The sequence below is a fragment of the Triplophysa dalaica genome, chromosome 12 (assembly GCF_015846415.1).
Source record: "Triplophysa dalaica isolate WHDGS20190420 chromosome 12, ASM1584641v1, whole genome shotgun sequence".
NCBI lineage: Eukaryota > Metazoa > Chordata > Actinopteri > Cypriniformes > Nemacheilidae > Triplophysa > Triplophysa dalaica.
In genome coordinates, this window is record NC_079553.1 from 1,608,603 (window position 1) to 1,621,493 (window position 12,891).

The window sequence follows — 12,891 nt, forward strand, 5'->3', positions numbered from 1 at the left end:
TCTACTCTTTGTACAATCTATCTTGTTATTAAATAGAAGAAATCCCTGTTGAAAAAAACAGCACTTAATGGTAAGGTATTATTTTACGCATGGTTGCTGGTTTAGGCTGGTTTGAGTTGGTTTAAGATGGTCATGTGCTGGTCCGAAGGTGGTCATGCGCTGGTCATGTGCTGTTCCTAATCAACCTAGGACCAGCACATGTCTAGCTTACACCAACACAAACCAACTAAAATCAGCTACCATGCGTCAAAAAACACCTCACCAGCATATGCCGTTTTTTTCAACTGGGATAGGCCTAGACACATAAAACCGACAGATAGCGTCTGTCAGGGCATCCCCTTTTCCGGTCTTTACCCAGTAGCCCAAAGTCTGAGACCCCATTGTTCTTCCAGCCTACCGGACATGCAGTCACCTTATCGAGGTCCACTGGGTGAGAAAAGACACACACACACTTCTCTGATCATCCACATATGATCTGATAACAGAAAAATGAGAATGGATTCATGGGTAGTAGTATGTCTAATCATATTTCTGTACAAATAACAAAACGCCATTCAAGACAAAATTTTAAGGTAATTCAGACAGATGGTTGTTGGATGTGCACCATGGCTTATGTACACAGGCTCATACTTAGTGAATACATCATGTGGACATCAGTGGATTAAATTTCTAGTCAAAGCATGTCATTTTTTTCATTAGTCAGCTTAAAATGAGCTCATGAAACACGACCCACAAAGCCCGAGACAGTGGATATGTGTATGGCTCAGCTACCAAAGGGTCAAAGCGTTTCATTATCAGTCAAAAGTGACATCCAACCTGCTCAAATGCTGCCTGCGGGATCTCTCTGAAGTATGTGATTTAAAATGTCATCTGTGCTTATGGAAGCCATTCTCATTTTTGAGCCAATTAACTTGAGTCGTAAATGTCATGTGACTAATTACACCAGAGCCATTGAGAGAGAGAGTTCTGCCAACGGAAGTCCAAAACGCTGGAGCTTTACGTGATTCATGGAGCCTTCAGATTGCTCTAGGAAGTTATGTTTTCTCTTTAAATGCTTACTTTCATTTTTTATTCATTAAATGGCTTTCGTCTTTAAATTGGTTAGAAGTTGACCTCTGTTGGTCTGTTAAGTCGCAGCTCCATGCGTTACTAGTAACTTCCGGGAATTATTGAGAGCCTTCATGAACCGTTCCAATGGAGTCAACGAAGTTGACGCAACTCTCTCTTTTAATGGCTCTAGCCAGAGAAGCATGCAATGACATTTTACATTTACGCATTTGGCAGACAGTTTTATCCAAAGCTACTTACATTGCAGTAATCTATACATTTATACTTAGGTCTGGATTGGACTATTCTGGCACTTTGATATCTGTCATTTATCATATGTGAAATTTGCCTTAAATTTGAACATAAAATTTAAAGATCACCTTTAAAAAGACTGGGCTTACAGTATATCTTTCGTGATAGAGACTAACTGAAACTGGAAGTATTACTTATGTAATACCCACAGGGAGGATTGCATGTGTGCATAACTTCATACTTTCTCACCTTCCTGTCCTACAGTCCAAAGAGTGCCGCAACGTGTAATGAACCTCTTTAGTAACCCTGCACCCTCCTGCTGTGCTAACAACTCTCCGGGAAACCCGTTTCACACACATCGTTCAACTTTAGCACTGAATGTAAACACAACATGTTCCCCGTGTAAACTCGATGAGAAGGCCCACACATAATCTGCATAATGTACAGCAACTCGAACACATCCCCCAGCCATTGTGTTTGTTTATTAACATTTTTGGTTAATTTGATCATGCTTTCAACTACCCATAAAAGACTAGAACTTTATGCTGCATTCTGTTTAACATTTACATCGTTTGAATCCATATCTTTTACCAAATTAAGTGCAGAAATGAATTGTCTGGAGATTCCATTTGGACCTGCTAATATCTCATAGCTTTGTAAATCCAAAAAAGCATTTTATGGCTGAGAGATTGTTTACAGTTCAGAAGATTAATGTAGAATCGTTGGCACAATATTGCAAAGTTTTTGTTAAAAAAAATTGTAAGCGGCAGATATTTTGCTCTTCTTGATGAGAATTTGATGATAAATCTCTGACTTTTGATTGCAGACCTGGCAAATTTTGAGAATAATTTGAAACATTGTTGAGATTGTTGAGACACCTGTGAGATATAAGATTATATTTGTTATATTATATGATATTATATTTGCATAGATTGTCGACAGAGGATTGTGTAACCTGACGGGTCTAGCATAAAATAAATTGATTATTAATAAAAACTCCACTGGACTAAAACCATTGGCATGAAAAGACGAGAAGAACAACATGTCAGAAATAACTGATGTGGATAACATTCCAGGATGGCCTAAGGTTTCCCACAGGCCAGGCATGCTGTTCCCTTTTCTTTATTAAATTGGAAATCTATGAGAGCAGTTTAAGTGGACACAGAGACCTGGCATTTCATCATCTTACTTCCAGAACATTGCGTGATTCTTGCATGTTTAAAATCTCCTCACCAGAAAGGATCTGTGGTGGACTCTTGGCACGATTAAGTTACTGAACTACTAAACTATTAAAGGGGTCATGCCATCCCTTTTATATTAGCATTTAATTTTTGAGGTCCACAAAAACTTTGTGCCAAAAACAGTCATCGTTTAGTTTTTATGACATCCTCCCCACTCTTTCAACACATAAAAGTGTTTTTTTCCCTATTTTTTGCTGCTGTGGATTTGCAGTAAGACTTATTTTTAATCTGTTCTTTCACCTGATAAAGTGTCAAATCCACTGGTATGGCAAATGCATGGCAGGTGACATCAACTAAGTTCGTCTGGCATGTGTTGCCGGGCAGCATCAAGTGTTAAGACAAGCAAAGTAAAAAATAACAGCACTTGATCTGTCAAAAGTAAGAAATGGCAGAACCGTCTACAGGACCTTGTGGGTTATAGAGGCAGGCTCATTAATCTCGTTTGACTGTTGTGTGTGCTGAGCCAGGGTCAGCGTGTGATCTTACCCCAGCACACATGCAGTAGGGTTGGGCTTTACTATCCCCCCATTCCTTTCCCCCAAAATATCCCATTCCACCAGCCCAAGAAATGCTTTGGCACCCACATTCTTCCTGCGATCAAAAATAAAGGTCATCTTTGGGTCTTTTATGGAGATGTCCTTCTTCTGTCATGTGTCCTTTACTAGTGCTATTCTTCCAACCTACGGCAAAGAGAGAACACAAGAATTCAAGTCATTGACTCGGGAACATTAATGTTTTCAAAGAACGTAATAACTTTAGTTTTGAATGCGACCTTCTTGAAACACGAGTCCAATTTGGGTTTTGAAGAGGCAGCCGGATCCTACTTCTGGTTGCGTTTTTATCTCCAAATGTGTGGTTGTGTGCTTTCCATCAGTTGTGGAAGAAAGTTCACAATAAATGTTCACATTAGAACATCCATATGTAGCCAAAGTTTTTAGTGACATGAGTCAGATGGTGTACATCAAAACTGTTGCATGTGGAGGTCATTTTGTTACCATTTGTCTGTTTGTGTAACTGTCTGACTAGGATTTAATCATGAATTATGATATGATATCATAACTGCAAGGGCTTTACAACAAATCGCATGTTAAACGTGTTTCACCCAATGTGCCAATCTTAGCCTCAAAATACACCAATTGTTCAATTTAAACAGTGCCTGGAGTAACAATGTTTTGTTTGTTGTGATTTTAATCTTTTCATCCCTCTTTTCTGCCCAAATATTTTAATTCGAAAATTAATGTACAAAATAACACGAGTTGGCAAAAGAAGATATAATCCTGTAGGTGGGCTGTTTAAACACAGACGTCTTCCAACGGCCTTTCATTACCATTGTTTTCATTCAACCATCATTCATATATCCAGCCAAACACTTTAACTGTATGTTTGGTTTGTTGTCCGACCTCTGAATAGCTCTTTTTTTCACTTCAGTTCTCATTCCAAATGCGGTAAATGTTGTTGGATGTCTAATATCGGTGTAGAATTTGAGTAGATCTCTAATTGTGTTTTATATAATTCTTCCATCAAAAGCAATCACTCCAGTTGCAAGAAATTAGTTATGGTTCCTGTAAAGCAAGATTTCTGAGGGCGATGAATACATAAACCAAAGATTTTAATATCTACATACGATCAGTTTTGCTGCTGTGATTAGAAATAAATGCCTGACAAATGAGACAAGTTATGCCTATTATTAATCTGTGCCTATTACTGCCTGTAAGTCAAACAGAGCAGAATATGCGTAATATATAATCATAGGTGTGGATATGTAGTTTAAGCAAAACATAGACTATCTTTCAGAATAACCTCATACACTTTACATTACAGTTGAGAATATCTGGAGTTTATATAATCAATTTGATATTCAGAAAGAGAAGAATCAAAGTTAAAATAATTGTTTAAATTATCGTTTATAAATACTTTCAATACAAAACAATGCACAAAGTCAACCAAGGATTCTTCGAAAACAACGGCAGTGAGCAGTTTTCTTTTTTATCTTTGGCACGTCTCACAATGTTTATTCTCGTTTCCCAACATAAAAACTATTGAACTGTGGCTTTTTGGCTGGCAGGCTTTTGCAAAAACAATTATTGCTTTGTAAAATATACAACAAAGACCACTGTGTCTCAATTACTATGAAGAGAGAGAGACTGAGAGAGAGAGAGCGAGACAGAGAGAAAGAGACAAAGAGAGAAAGAGAGAGACTGGCAGTTTAGGGAGTATTTAGCCCTTATAATCGTGCGGGGCGATTGAGGCATTTAAGTTTTTGCAGTTAGCCACGTGATGTGGAGAAAGACCTGAGACTTTGGAGCTCTCCAATGTTACCTTAGTTGTTTGCGGTGGTCCTTCTGGCATCTCGTTTTCCCACAAACAGATGGTATCCCTCCTGCCAACATTTTAGTGAGAGATGCAGCCGCAATATGTTCCTCACACCAAAGTTTTGCACCAGATCGCTTGTGCATGCTACAGACACAAACCATGTCATCTTTGGCATCACTGCAGAAAGTAGTTCTTAAGATACAGTAAGGGTACTTTTATTTTGCTTATAATTAAATCAAGCGGATTTGCAGTATGTTGAATTTAATATCTATTATCATAAAATGATAGAATAATAAACCAATTTGTTTTTAAAAAGTCACAATTTCATGAACAAAACACTCAGCTTGAGAGAGTGCTGGTTGGCAATGCAAGAGTCATGCAATCGAGCTAAAGCAACATCACCACAAAATAAAGAAAACTCAAGGTTACACAAAGCATAAGTTTCTTACCTTTTTTAATCAGCGAGATTGTGAAAGTGATGCAGGGAATGAAAGAGATTTACAGCATGAATGGTACATTCCAGACATGCCCTGTGGAATAAGAATAGTCAAGAAGAAAAATCTGGGATGCATTTCAAACAAACAGCTCAAATCTGGCAAAGATCCTGTTGTTTGGATGGGATCGCACGACAGGGATGTGGTTACATGACAGATCTGAGATATCCACAATATCATAACCGGCCACATCAAACGGTCCAATCTCTGACTCAGCTCAAGCTGAGAAACATGTTTATCAACATAGGTTGACCGTGCTCTGTTTGTGCAAAAGTTAACATGTTATTCTGATGCATGTAACTCTTATAGATGCACGAGAATCTACTTGGTGAGCAGAATTAAAGATAAACATTGGGATGTGAGGGATCGGAGATCATATCTTTTGGTTTGTAAAATCCGTTTAGTTTTCCAATTTTTATTTTTAAATTAGCACCCACCAAATACCTTCGGTTCTGTGGAGGAACTGAACATGCTCACCAAGGAAAACTTAACAGCCTACTGGTAAATCAAACCATGCGTGTCCACAAATCTTTTCGGCACATGCGGATGTCATCAATAATACTGTTGTTGGGTTGAGTGTGGAGAGGACAAAAAAACAATAAAAGAAAAAATTATAAAGCATAATGAAATTATACCTGTGGCCTATTTTTTTTTAAGAGTGGCAACCGCCACTTGGTATTTTCAACCAGGATGTTAAAATCGCCAAACCACCATCTTGTGTACAGTCAAAACAATATGCTCCCCTCCGCACAAGTGGCAGAAAACGATTTTGAATCATTTTAGTTTCAATATTATTGCTTTTTTATTAATGGAGTCCTTCGCAATAATAAAGGCAAAATAAAATATGACCGGACTGAGGTGGAAAAAAAACGCTAGCAGCAAATGATATAATAGTATGTAATATTATGATATGACATTACTCCGTAATTTGTACTTCCTAGCTGGTGTCATTTGTAATGTAAAAATAGTTTGTCCTGACAGTATAAAGTGAAAAATCACACTCCAATACATGTCATTATTACAAAATAATTGCGCAATATGTGACCCTGGACCACAACACCAGTCTTAAGTAGCATAGGAGCATTTTAAGTAATAGCCAAAAACACATTGTAGGGGTCAAAATGATTGATCATGAGGGTATTAACTAAAGATCTTGTTCCATGAAGATATTCAGTAAATTTCCTATCTTAAATATTTCAAAACTTTATTAAGCGGGTAATATGCTATGATAAGGAGTTCATTTGCACAACTTTATTGGTGTTTTTCTCAATATCAGATTTTTTTGCACCCTCAGATTCCAGTTGTATCTCGGGCCAAATATTGCCCTTCCTAACAAGACACACACCAATTGAAAGCTTATCTATTCAGCTTTTTAGGAAACGCTCCACGGGTTCGTGTTTGGGGAACGTCGTTGTAAACGACTTTTGTGGTCGTATGAGTTGGAGCACTTGTTGCACAATAGCATTGGACCCTCTGTTGTCCACACCACCAGGACCAATGTGCATTCCAAAGAAACAACAGGTTTCAGGTGTGATACACAACACTATTGACAGCTCCTGGAAAATGAATCTGCACTTTTATTCAGTCAAATTGGAAAAGTATTTGCAACATGATGGCCATCATACGGAAATGAAGCTGGACATGCAAAGATCATCCTCCGATTAGCAAGCTTCGAAGCTGTTGAGATCCAGTGCTTCATGAACAAAACTAAACGGCTGAGTCACTTCTATACTTGCATGGGCACATGAGAGAGATAGACGTAGACTTGCTGTTGTTCACAAGATATCTAAACCAAGAAGAGGAAGTGTCAGCATCAAAGGAGTGAGATGTAGTGAAATTCCTTTCGCCTCCAATAGCTGCCATTATGAATTCTTTCTGGCACATGTCTAAGACTCCTTTGTCCTGGAGCTGAAAGGCATCATTGTTTAGGAAGAAGAAATGAGAAGCAGAGCGAAATACTCGTGAAGAAGTTAGCGCGAGCACAGTGTTGGTGTTTTTTGGAACTTAGCACAAACATCTTCTCACATCAACGTAACGTGCCTCGACCTGAATGTAAAAGTACCTTGGTGAAAAAATTTAAAAAATGGTCATAAAGGTTTGGGTCATCTGATTGATGCACAAAATTCTAAATCGTATGCATATTAACATTTCACCTGGCAACACATTTAACTTTCTACAAAACATTAGTCTAATATCAAAGAGGTAATTTAACAAAATAAAACACAAGACTCATTATTTAGAATGGTGTGCATGAGATGACTAGCCTCACTTTGTGATGGTTGGTTGCATTGGAAAGAGTTTTTTCACACACCAAGGCTGTATTAACACAGGAAAGGCAGTAATGTTCTTCTTACAGCATTATATGTCAATGCAGGATACTCTGCACGGTTAATTTCTAAAGAGCTGCTTGTAGAAATGTCAATAAGACTTTTGGTAGGTACAGGGAATACAGTTAGCTGTTAATGGGAACATACGATGCACACTCACGTCTGACCGGAAAAGATACATTGATCAGCTAATTTGATTCAATCTATTTTACATTGAAACTAGCACTGTGCAGTATGTGCACTTGAAGTTTTTGACATACATGAACTTTGATATTTTAATCTGTAATTGTTAAAAAGCTCGTTTGGGCCAACAATACAACTCCATCTAATGCTAATCCTAGTGGAAAGCCCTCATGCAGCATACATTTGCAGAGTCTGTTTACAGTCGCATAAAAATTCATTTAAATTTGGTGGTTACTGAAAAGTTTCTTGTGGAATATTTCAAATTTAGTCGGAGACTCCGGCCCAAATCTTTTGTCACGATTTCATTTGAAGTGTTAAAAGAGGCCTCACACCCTGCATCACCTCAGACTCAAGACTTTTTGCTTTCAGGCATCCTTTTATACCAAATAATAAATCGATGCCTTGGAATGTTCTATGTGACATTTTGCCAAAATTGAGTTCTTCACATATTCTTAGTCTGTTAAAACGTATTTGCATTATGTAATGTTTTTTTTACGTTAAGCACGTCTTGGGACATTTTTTAAATAAAAATTTGAGTGTAATCTCAAAATTGTTCAGAACGCGGATAGAACCTTATAGTTCATAAGCGACGAATTTTGTCTAAATGTGTGGCTCTATTCCCCTCACATCGTGACAGATTGTTGAATTTGCTACGTGAAGTGCAGGCTTGACGCTAGCAACTCTGTCCACCCTAAGAGTACTTTAGATTGCATTTAAAGTACCGCACAAAGTGATCACGCATAATTTACCACTATAAAGTAAAATCAGTCAAACTGACAGATCTGGGAAAAATATCTGATATTAAACCACATGTTACTTGTCGAATTTAAAATATTCACAAACGATTTCTCGTCTGTCCGTGGTCAAATTTGACTTGAATTGTGAATCTGGTTTTATCCAAAGTCGCTGTTGAATTTTTATTTCCATCACATTATAACTACATTCTTTTTGAGGCAAAACCGCATTGTGCAACTTGCAGTCGTTGCTCATGATGGGAAGAACATTCCACTTTGGGTTTAAACATGTTTCATGAATATAAACAATAAGATTAGCATTGGCTATGTGAAACAGCACATTTTTCCTTTTTTATGTGTTCATAGAATGAAATATTACAACATAAATAGATTTGAATTATCTTGCTGCACAGATACTAACTGAAAAAATGTACCATTTAAAAAATGTATCATTTAAACTTGATTTAGCATTGCACCATATCCTTCAGACGGACTGAAACAACAAAAGCAAAAAGCCTTCGGCGAAAAGTTACGGGACTTATATTTTGACAAATTAGATGTTATATATATACAACACTGACATCTGAAAAGCAACATGCGTACACATGACTTTACCAGAGCGGAAAACTGCCTCTTGCGATGGCCATTCTAAATCAATAGTGTCTAAAAAAATAACGATTTTACCCAGTAGTCAATAGTGTAGTCAACGCTTGGACAGCTCAGTAAATGAAGGGTAAATTTACAGAACGACCTTCTTTCAAAAAAACGTGGGTTGTTTTTCATGGCTAGCGCTGTACTTGGAGGATCATTACATAAGAAAACACATTGTTCCTGGAAATTGTGCATTTCACTTTAGACAACACACCCTTCCAAAAAACAGATATACAGTAAGATATGCCGAGTTAGTTCACATAAGGTTTCTATGCATCACGAAACTGTCCAGACACCAACCCAAAACATTCTTTTATCCTGTAAAACAAGTAAGTAGCACATTGAACAATGAGGTGTGATAATATTTCTCAACGCGATCTCACTTACGCACGTTACTGGCACCAATTTACACAATGAATATTTAAACGGAAACGTGCTTCTGAGCCCCAGCTTTCAAAAGCTCAATAAAAGTTTTTTGATGGATGCTGACGTCTCGCTGTCTGTGTGGAGTTTCCAGGTCGAATATCAAAGAACCGAATGGATTCCCTCCAGCAAAAAGAACACTAGGCCGCAGGAACTACTGTAGTCTGAGAACATCATCTTGAATTTATTTACTTTTTGAAGTGGAAAAATATCCACATATTCAGAAAAAAAAATTGCCCAGGTGATGGAAAGAGAAATATAAATGAAAATAACCCTCCGGAATTATTTACTTGACATACTGTATCAAGCAGAACATTTCTTTGAGAGACTCGTTCGAGTTCTTCCAAACGGTAGATTTTATTCGAAAATGTCCTGCCAGTAGACAACGTACTGCGGAGGCATTTGTCTCAGTCATGTTTAGCTGCTAAGCTGCAGATCCTCGCATCCTCCCAATTCCTCCATCCTTGATTCCATTCCCAGAAACAAAACCCCACTTCGAAGCAAAACATTGTTTCTTGATTGACTGGAAAGGGTTAACGTGCCTCATTGTTTATCAGTCCGGCTCTAAACCAAAGACAGACGGATGCTGTGGGTTGGTGGGCATTCCAATTTTCTTGCCAATTCCAACCACCGAGGGAATTCTATGGGGAACCGTGGGGAGACTCCCTCTTTCCTCACCTCCTCCGACTCCCTCTGATAGTTTAATTTCTATTCGAAAAATAGCACAGAACAAAGTCACTTTCTACACGAGCAGATTTATCTCCATTCCCCGTCTGTGGTGCTGAGTGCATGGATTACAGATGATTAATACCTTCTCTGACTCATCACCTGGGGAGTATCCATAGGGGCTTAAGTGTGTAATGCACAGCAGACATCCAAGTGTCTCCTACCCGCCCCCAATTCCCATGCTTCGCGGATCACCATTGGACTAATCCGCCAGCTCGCCATCCGGGTTTACAACTGGGGCCGAGCTGTGACATAACATGACTGAAGGCTGGTTGAGGCCTACGCTACTGCCATCCCGTTGGGAGCGAGGTATTAAAAATAACACAGGGAACTAATCCGCGATGCTTTGTTTTCGACCTTTGAGGCACAGCCTTTAAATACTCCAGCTGCTTGATGTCTATGGCATGGATGGGAGCCTGGTTCGGCTGGTTTTCCATCTTCATAAGAAGAACCACAGACACGAGCTGTGATTACTGGAACAGTAAATCAAACGCAGTCATTTTCGCTCTGACAGTGTTATATACACATTCCAATAAATTTCATTAGTTGCTACCTGTACAAATGTCATATGCTTAATTAGCAAGGGTGACCTCGTGCCAACGTACGCACAAGATGGACGACTGTTCAGAGTTGGCTTTCCAAACAGTTCTTGTATGTTAAGAATGATATAACCGTATTTGACATATTAAAATTGTTCAAAGAGGAAAGCAGACAACTACCGCCCTCTCGACTACAGATGGCACTATTGCGTCAAGTTGAAGCTCACGCTCGGGGTCTCGCGCATCAAAGTGATTGACGTGCTCTTTTACAGACCACTAACAAGCCTTTAATGACCTTTACAAGAGAGGGCATTCGCTTCTTCCATTCCTCGTTGCCTTGGAGACGGAGGTCCACATGTAAACGATATTCTCTCTCAAATGAACCATCCTTGATGGCTTCTCAAAAAGCTGCACTTCAATGCAGCGGTTCCTGTAAAAATAACCGCTCTGTCAGTCTCCCTCCGCGGTCCCCGGCCTTTCATCGGTTCTGCTAGTTTGGAATGCGAAATCAAACGCAGACACGTCCACCGACCAAAGTATTAAAACTGATGAGTAAATGACTTTCACCGCTTCCACTTCGGGTTTTCGAGCCCTTAACAAGTCAGCCGGTCCATGAGAAAAACGGGAGGCAATAAAGTCGACGCTCAACTTTTCCACCGGACCGCGAGTGAAATTATGAGACAATCGCCGCGACTTCATAAACAAAAGAGATTGAAGTAGCAGCTGACCCTGCACGGGCGAGCGAGAAAATAACGCTTTGGTCCCGAAGGGCAGTGGCCGTTACGCGCGCGGGAGGAAACCAGACCTTCACGAATCCTCTCAAAATTTCCCACTTGAAATCTGTATGATCTATGCACCGAAAGTGCCTTCGTTTTAATTACTGGCGGAGCTTTCCGAAGGTCTTTCTGTAATTGAGGGGCACGAGTCCCAATGTGAGACTGCATGCTGCTCGGCCTTCTTTAATGGAAGTTTCTGTTCCCCGCTTTAAGTGTTTCACCAGTGCTCGCGACCGGCTGTGAGGTAGCGTGAGGCCGGGGCTCTATCGCTTCTTTGGGTTTTCTGAGGGCGCATTATATGACCGTATTTATGGTGATTATTATCCTCTTTATTGATATTATCATACAAGCATATTGTGCGGTGCACGAGTGGGTTTGAACTAAGAACAGTGGGCTCCTAACCGCGGTTCTCTTCAGCTGCGGATGAGGAGAGCGCGAGAACCTGGACGGATGAAAACGGCTAACGTTTGTTAAAATCTCACAGAAAACGAAAAGTGAGACCGAATAAATGCCCCTTTAAAGGGATTGTTCACCCAAAAATTAAAATTGTGTCATTTTTACTCACCCCCTTCGACATTTCAATCGTGTATGACAAATATGGTTGCCAGCTTCTTCAGTTTGAAATATGTGCCAACATTTGACATGTGCCGTGCTAATTAGCGTAACATGACGTCATTGCGTTTACTCTCTGAACGGTTAGGGGTGAGTAAATTAGCAGCGATTTTTGGGTAAAGTAACGCATTAAGGAATATAAAATACAACGAAAAAGACAATATCCCTTTTAATTTAATCTAATGAAAAGGCACAGATAATGGATGCAATATTTGTATACATCAAAAACAGTTTAAAAGGAACAAAACGCAACAAATAATCGATATACAAAAGAAATTAGGATTAGTCAAAAACTGGCCCACATACTATTTAGACTTCTGGAATCTGGCCCCTAAATAAGTAGTTGAAGACCCCTGCTGTATATGATATACAAACTACATTCATGTTGCAATGCGCTTTAATGTCAAAAAAGTTGGTAAACATTTCTTTGTGCGGGCGTCTGTGTACTTGCGAGCGAGACGCAGACTCGTGGAGGTCTATGGGGGCGTGCGAGTGACAGATGCAGGTTTTGCCGATTCAGAAACAAAGGCGCATTTACTTAACGTAAACTGATACACGAGAAGAGAGCTGTGA

At 39.3% G+C, this 12,891-nt stretch overlaps 1 long non-coding RNA gene across 1 annotated transcript; it reads right to left on the reverse strand.

Moving 5' to 3' along the window:
- Positions 1–2,474: 2,474 nt before the first annotated feature.
- LOC130433166 (uncharacterized) lies at positions 2,475–12,348 on the reverse strand. The gene is made up of 4 exons (XR_008908545.1): positions 12,272–12,348; positions 5,303–5,383; positions 4,860–4,997; positions 2,475–3,220 (listed from the first exon to the last, which is right to left on the reverse strand). It is a non-coding gene; the product is annotated as an uncharacterized LOC130433166 (long non-coding RNA).
- Positions 12,349–12,891: the final 543 nt, after the last annotated feature.